This window comes from Pteropus medius, unplaced genomic scaffold, assembly GCF_902729225.1.
Source record: "Pteropus medius unplaced genomic scaffold, Ma_sr-lr_union100, whole genome shotgun sequence".
Taxonomy (NCBI): domain Eukaryota; kingdom Metazoa; phylum Chordata; class Mammalia; order Chiroptera; family Pteropodidae; genus Pteropus; species Pteropus medius.
Window position 1 is genome coordinate 117742 of NW_024349142.1, and position 8142 is coordinate 125883.

The 8142-nt window shown below is 42.0% G+C and overlaps 1 non-coding gene across 1 annotated transcript; it reads right to left on the reverse strand.

Annotated features, from left to right (window-relative positions):
- Window positions 1-5448: 5448 nt before the first annotated feature.
- LOC120617075 (small nucleolar RNA U13) lies at window positions 5449-5551 on the reverse strand. Its single transcript, XR_005656767.1, has one exon. It is a non-coding gene; the product is annotated as a small nucleolar RNA U13 (small nucleolar RNA).
- Window positions 5552-8142: the final 2591 nt, after the last annotated feature.

Consider the following 8142-nt stretch of genomic DNA (forward strand, 5'->3'; position numbering starts at 1 on the left):
TTCCTAGAGTGAGCTTATGTGGTTCTTGTCTTTCAAGGAGTTTGTTTATTTTATTTAAGTAGTCTAATTTTTCAAACTATTCTGTTATTTAATACAGAATTTGTAGTGGTGCCACCTCTCTTATTTCTGATAAGGTAATGTCTATATTTCTCATTTGTCCTTGATCATTTTTCATGATTGTATTCTTGTTTGGTGGCAGGTTCTGCAGATGTTGACTACATCAAGATGGTTGATAATGCTATGTTTCCTCTATCCTTATAGATGTGGAGGTTGGTGTCGATCAGTTATTCGAAGAGCATTGTTGACAACTTTGAATATAAAAGTAGATTTGTCTATGTCCGTGTTTGGTTCTATCAGGTTTTGCTCTGTATATGTTGAGCCTTTTTATTGTGTGTACAACCATTTTTTACTATATTTCCACTTAATGAATAAGAGCTCTTTATTTTAATATCTTTTGCTCCAAAATCTACCTTGTCCAGTATTGTTAATGTGATATAATTTTGATTGGGCACTGAATTTTGCCTTTTGGGGATACTGAACTCTTTTGTATTTCTATAGATATTCTTGATTTTGTTGTTGTTGTTGTTACATGGTTAAGTTTCTTGGAAACAATATGACCTTTTAGAGTCTTGATTCAAAACACTCTTAGATGGAACTATGCAGTATTCATCTTAAGGCTAATTTTTCCCTCCCACTGCTGAGACACAACCATTCTACATTCTCTACTTGATGCTTTTTTAAAGAATTAATTATGAGGTTTCCCACTCAAGCCAGTTGGAACAAGGACTATTTCATTCTCCAAATGAGCCTTGGAAACACCTTTCAGGTGTTTCTGTACTCATCCTCTGGTGGTTTCCTACACGCATGTACAGATTAGTACTCAGCTCAGTACTGGAGGCAACTCTCCATATTTCTCTGGTTTTCTCTCTCCTGTACTGTGTTCTGTGGACTCCAGACTTCAAGTTTTGTCTCTTTAACTCAAGGTGACATTTGGAGGCTGCCTCAATTCCTCATCCTTGCATGCAGCCTGAGAATTTATTTTCACAGTAACCTGAGGTAGTAGGTCATTGTTGTTTGCCTCATGTCCAGTGTATTGAGAATCAGTCTTATGTACCTTTTCTTTTTTTCAAGAAAATCTATGAACTACACCTTCCTCAAACAGGTACCTTGAAAAAATTAGTAAAATTGATGATAACTTCCAGCCACATCAGAAAAAAAGACAGAAATCACATGACAAATATGAGAAAAGAAGGTATAGCACTAGATATCTTTAAAACGTAATGGATGGTGTGTAATTATTTCAAACAACTCTTTTCCAGTAAATGGGAGATTGGAGGACAAAAATTGATTGAAAGATACTAACTAGCCAGGCTCATTCAAGAAGTAGATCTGAAAAATCCTTTGTTCATTAAAGACTATTAGTATTTCCAGATTACTAGTAGTGTAAACGTAAGAAGCCCTCTCACTAAAAACTTCAGGCCAAGATGGCTTCACTAATGAATTCTACCAAGTATTTAATGAAGAAACCAAACGATGTTACTTTTTAAAAAAGTAATAACATAGAACACTTCCCAACTAATTTTGTGAAATCAATATTACCCTGATAGCAAAACCAAGTAGGGAGAGTTCATGAGACCTGTACATCCAGCCCCAAACCCCCGACCTCGTGCTGTGCATCCTTTCCACTTGGCTGTTCCTGAGTTGTATTCTTTATGACAAATGCGGAATCATAAGTATAGCACATTTAGTAAGTTCTATGAGTTAGTCTAGCAAATTATTTATCCTGAGGGGCTAATGAGAACCCCTGAAATGATAGCCAGTTGGTCAGAAGTGCAAGTAACTACCAGCTGACATCTGAAGTGAAGGCTTTCTTCTGGAGGACTGAGCCCTTAAACCTGTGGAGACGGATGCCAACTCTCGGTAGTTGGTATCAGAGAATTGATGTCCTTAACCCGGTATAGAGAAGCTGTTAAAAACCTAAAACTAAGGTTATAGTTAATGGCGAAAGTCTGAATGTTTTCCCCCTAACATTAGGAATAAACAGGGATGTCCACTCAAAATTTCTGTGTAATATTGTACTGAAGTTCTGTGCTAGTGACATAAATGAAAGGAAACAAATTGTTGTACAAATTGTAAAGGAAGAACCAAAATTGTCATCATTCACAGATGACATGCTTATCTTCAGAAAATCTTTCGTTATCTATTCAAAAAGCTTAATAGATCTAATAAGTTAAATTAATCAAGGTCCCCGGATAGAATGTCAATATACAATGAATGTTTGGAAATTGAAAAACTATACTCCTCACAACAGTATTGAGATGTGAAATATTTAGACATATGTTCAAGAACTCTGAAATTTATAAAACATTACTGAGACATACCACGTTTCTGAATTTAAAGACTTAACATTTTAATTTTTTTCTCTTAATTTTCTTATAGGTTCACACGACTCTCAAATTACCAGTGATTTTTTTTGGGGGGGGGCGGATAAATATTGACAAACATAGTAAAATTCATACGGAAATTCAAAGGACCTAAAATACCCCAAACAAATTTTGGAATGAACAACAAATTTGAAAGATTGCATCTTATTTAAGAATCACTGTAGAGCTATACTAATGAAAAGTATAATATTGCTGAAAGGCTAAACACAGAAAGAAAATAGAGTCCAGAAATAGAACTACATATATATTGTCAATTTATTTTCAATAAAATTACAGAAGTATTTCAAGACTAAAAGAGTAATGTTTTCAACAGATTCCTCTAAAATTATGACATCCATAAGACAAATAACAAAAAAACTTCAAAACACCTCAAGTTATTTACCAATTAACTTACTGATTACTTGAATTACTCAACTTAGTAATTAACTTGAAATGGATATATATAAAATGAAGGAGATAATGTATTGGAACACTCTTTGAACATGAGTTAGACCAAAAAAAATGTTTTTACAAAGGACATAAAAATCAAAATCTAGAGAAAATAAAGTAATAAATTGGGACTTTACCAAAATTAAGACTTTGCCATTAAAAAGACACATTTAATAAAGTTAAAAATGCAAGCCATACCCACGGAAAAATATTTGCAAAATATATCTGATAAATAACTAGTATCCAGAATTTTAAAATAAACTGTATAACAAGAAAACCCAATTTAACAACAAAAATTTTGATTACATGTTTCACCAAAGATACGTGAATGATTAAGTATGTGAAAATATGCTCAACATCATTAATCATAAGGAAATACAAAATAAAACCACAAAAAACACAGGCATACATTCATTTGAATGGTCACATTCAAAGACTGCCAATACTAAGTCTGTGAAGTTGTATAAAAGAATCCCCATACATCGCTGGGAATGCCGCATGTGACACCCACTTTAGAAAACACAGTGGTAATTTTCACAAAGCTAAATATTCACTTATCATGCAACGGTCATTTATAGATAGATCCCTAAGAAGAATAAAACTGTGTCCACAGAAATACTTGTACTTGAATTTTCACATCAACAGCATCTTTCCTGATAAAAACTAACAGCTGGTAACAAAATTTTAAAATTCTGCAAATGCTCATCCATAAGTGAATGGGTAATTGTAATAGTTCTCTAAGATAGTCATGACAAAATACCACAGACTGAGTGGCCGAAACAACAGAAATTTACTTCTTCATCATTCTGGAGGCTGGATGTCCAAGAACAAGGTGCCGGAGGGGTTGGTTTCCCCAGAGGCCTCTCTCCTTGGTTGGCAGTTGGCTGCCACCTTGTTGCCTCTTAGTGCACAGGCACCCCTAGTGTCTGTGTGTGTCCTCATTTCTTCTTGTAAGGCACCAGTTAGATTGGATTAATGCCCGTGCTAATTAGCCTCATTTGAACTGAATCACCTCTTTAATAGCCCTGTCTTCCAATACACTCACATTCTAAGATACCCATGTGGGCTTCCACACATGAATTTGGAGCACACAACTCAGCCCTGTGATGAGGAAACAGCCATTCTGAGTTACCCCCTGCGCATTTCACTGTGTGACGACCCGACTGACACCAGAGTCCCGACATTAGATGAGGAGCAGAGTTTAGGATTCCCACCACAAGATCCCCCCCTTGATTTTCCCAGAGCCTTTAAAATAACCACTCAGAGTTGAGCCCATGAAAAATTAGTGACCACCGCCGCAACCACCTTATGAGTAATAGGTGCTTGCTATCCAGCTATCTGTCTCCTGCAGCCTCCTGCCCCTGCATTTCTGGGATCTGTAAGTAAAAAACTGTGTAAGTGTATTGAAACTGCTGCTTCTTTGAAAAGGGCCCCAAAGTGGGAGCGTGATGCTGCCCCCGTGTGGATGGTTTGTGCCTCCTCACGTAGTAGGTCATAATCTACCAGACACACCAGCTCAGGGGCTCCACCTCTATACTACCTTTCATTTATGTCTGCTATTTCCCTGTGCCTTACACATTCTCACGTTTGCTGAGAATGACACGAAGCCCTGGGGAGGACACAACCAAGTGATGTTTCCATTTGAAGAATAACAGTTAATGGCATCCCCCCCGGTTATTGGCAAAGTTTAGAAGGGTTTTAATTCCTCTCCATGCCAAGAATCAAAGCTCTCAGACTCCAGGGAACGCTACCCCTGCTCACCATGCCATGACTTGAAGGTTCGACTCTCCTCTGTCTCATCAACTCTGGATACATTTCTGTCACAGCAGCAGGAATGTCATTGCACTCATCTGTTTCCACATGTGTTTCCCATACTTAATGATGAGCTCCTTCCCTGCCCGAGGGCAGGGGCCCATATCTCTGTCATGCTTATCATTGCACTACAGAGAACGCAGTGCTTGCTGTGTGGGAAAAGGACAGAGGTCTCCTGACACTTTGGTTCATAGAAGCAAGGCCACGGCTGGCCCCCATGAGTGCCCACATATATGAACGCTAGACAGAGGAAAATAGAAGATGAAAGAATAAACCTCCAAGGGTCCTTCACCCACGGAGCGTATCTTACTCCTGCTTCAGGCAGTCTTCATGGGCCACCTCGTGCCAAAGAGCTCCAAAGTATGGAAAGGCTAGCCCTCTGCTTTGAATCAAGAAGTGTTTCCTGAAAGTAACATCTCCGACTCTCACAGATCTTAGGGCTCAGCTACGTGTGTGGACACAGCTATAGCCCAGACAGTCCTTCTGAGAGGAGACAGAGAGAGAAGGGGCATCAGAAGACAACTTCCTTCCTCCAACAATATAGAAACTGTACACGCTATCCTGAAAACACTATAAATTATGTAAAAATTGAATTTTGTTCACTGAAAGGGGTGTGTTCAATAATGATAAAACACCACAAAAGAGGGTTCATGGCAACTTTAGCAACATAAAGTATGTATGTGATTATATTAAAAGCTCTAAGGAGGGCTCAAAGTGAGGACATAATTATTTTTATATATTTCTAGACATAATTTTTTTTTCACATCAGACAGGTAATGTGCTGATGTCATAACAAGGTTTGAGGGAGGAACATCTCACGCAACAGCATGAACACCCAATCATCACGCTTAGAACTACAAAAGAATCTAGACAATAATTTTTAAAAGCAATGTTCACATTAATTATTTCATGCAGCTTTGATATTAGCCCCGAAGGCAACCCCAGAGGAGGCATTTCAAAACACCCTGACTGATAAGAGCATTGTGGGAATACTTGTCTATTCAGGATTAAATAACCCATTAAATACCAGAAAGAGGAAAGAATTTGGTCTTGCCTGAGATGGCCACACTGCTATATGATCATCTCCACCCAAACAATAACTAATAACCCACCAAAATGGTTCCTCCTCTCTCAGAGCAGCCTTGGTCCACTATTCCTGCAACCGACTCATGCATGCTGATCCCTCCAGTAGAGCCCAAAACCTCCCCTGACTACAGCCCTACCCCCCCAGACTCTGACTCTTGAACCTTCTTAGCCGCCATTTCTGAGTGAAGTTTTCCTGCTACTCAAGCTTGGGCTGATTTCCTCCCATTACGTGTCACTGTGTTGACATTCAGTCTTCAAATGTGTGTCTCCAGGTTGTGCCAAGGTGTGCACTGGCTCACTGTCTGACCACCACCAGGGCATCATCAAACTTGCATGGGTGGGGCCAAGGATAGGGTGTAGGGATGGTTGTTCTCTCCAAGCCAGGTTAAGACCACCTAGTCACACTCGGTTCATGGGGATTGCGTGATTGTGTGTGTTATCCACACCCCAGGCTTTTGGGCATCCATATCTCATGCTTGTCTCACAAGTCTCCCCAAAGTATTTGTGCATTTGTGTCCTCATAGCTGCTGAGGTGGGTCAGCACCTCCCCCACTTCCCACATGCCCCTGGTGGGAGTTGCGTATGCCCGTTGTGTGTCTCATGTGTATCACATGTCTCTTCTATCATAGACGTGGTTTAATATATATATGTGTAGGCTGTGTTGAGGGGTGTCAGTGTGTCACACTTGTCACAGCGTCCTTGGGATGTATGTGCAGAGGCCTCCATGTCATTATCACAGACCCGTCTCACCCCATGTATCTCCAGGAGGGTCATCGTTGCACAACTGTCCACCTGGACAACACCTGAACCACCCATCTCATTAATATCTAGTGTACAGGAAATATGGGGAAAGGGTGTAAGAGTAAAAAACAAATTAAAAATAAAAACATAATCTCCCTGGTGCAAAAAGGGGACAGAAACTTTCCTCCAATCTTTCCGTAGCGCATTTCTCTTAGCAACTTCTAATTTTAAATTCTTTCTCTTCTCTTTGAGATGCAAGTATAGCCTCTTGCCAGTTTTACAACTGTGTAAAAGCCGCGCCCTTGGGATTTTAATTAATGGAGGTGACTGAGTGATGACAGAAGAGGCTAATACCATCGAAAGACCGTTTATTACTCATAGTTTTCTTGGAAAAGAGAAGCATAGCCTGCCATGTAGGGCCACGTGAGGCCTGCCACAAGCAGGGGGGTCAGAAAGCAGAAAGAGAGGAACTGGGACTGTGCCTTTATGACCACGGTGGCAGGAAGGAACTAGGTAAGGACACCCCCTTATTGGGCAGAAAGTAAAAATATACAGTCCATAGTTCGTGGATGGAAGGTTGGTAATAGGACTTCCCGGTGGACCAGGTGCAGGTCGAGCATCTGGCGGGCCTGCGGTGCGCCCTCGCCGGCCAGTGATCAGGATCCGTCCCACCGCCGTTTGCGCCGGTTGTCGGGCGCCCTCTGGCAGCCGTTTTTATATAGTTTCCTCCCTACAGAGCCCGTGCAGGCTAACCAAGGAGGGCACGCACGGCCCGCTCGCTTCCACTCGCTCTGCGGTTCCATCTCCGGCCGCCAGGTGGCCCCAAGAGCTCCGGGGGAAGGAGTCATGGGGTGTTGCGATGGGGCTGGTGCCCAGCCGCGGTGCCAGGAAGCTATGTAATCTGTGGATCGTCCCCGTCAGCAAGAGCGGTAATTTTTTTTTTCGCCAGAAATTGGTATTTTTTTGCTATATGGATGCCGACACGCTCTACGTTGTCTGTGGTCAAAGAAGTTGGAAGTTTGGGGACGCAAGGCCCTGGGCTTGACCACAACCTGACACCCGTCTCTGCCCCCACTGCCAGATCTGTGCATCCGGGGACACCACCGTGGTGCAGTCTCCAGGCTATAGCGTCCGATGCCTATGTGGGCTCTCACCATACAGACTCTGAGCCATGCAAGAGAAAGGGGTGGCGATGCTGACGCAGCATCTCCGGGTGTTGGTGTCCTCACCGGGCTCTCCTTGGGGTTTTGTATTAATGATAAATGTTGTGCTCCTGCTCTGCCGTGTTTAAGGCACGCCAGGCGAGGAACAGACATTCATGGCATACGTGGCTCTCTGATCATCTCGCCTCTCCGCCCCAGGACAGATGAGAGATGCACCACGAGGCGTTATCTGACGGCCACTTTTAGACAGGTAGTTTCTCCTCTGTCCGGAGCTCGGTAAGGGATAGGATTTGGCCGGGAATCCTGGGGTGGAGTTCCAGGAGGCCGGCGGTACTTTCATGATCGTCCTGGTCATGCACGGGCATTGGCGCTTCATCCATTTGCTGGAGATTGTACCTGCAGGGTTATGGGTGTGAATGTTGCTTCAATGCCCCATCCAGATGGGTCCACCAGCACTGGCCTGTGCT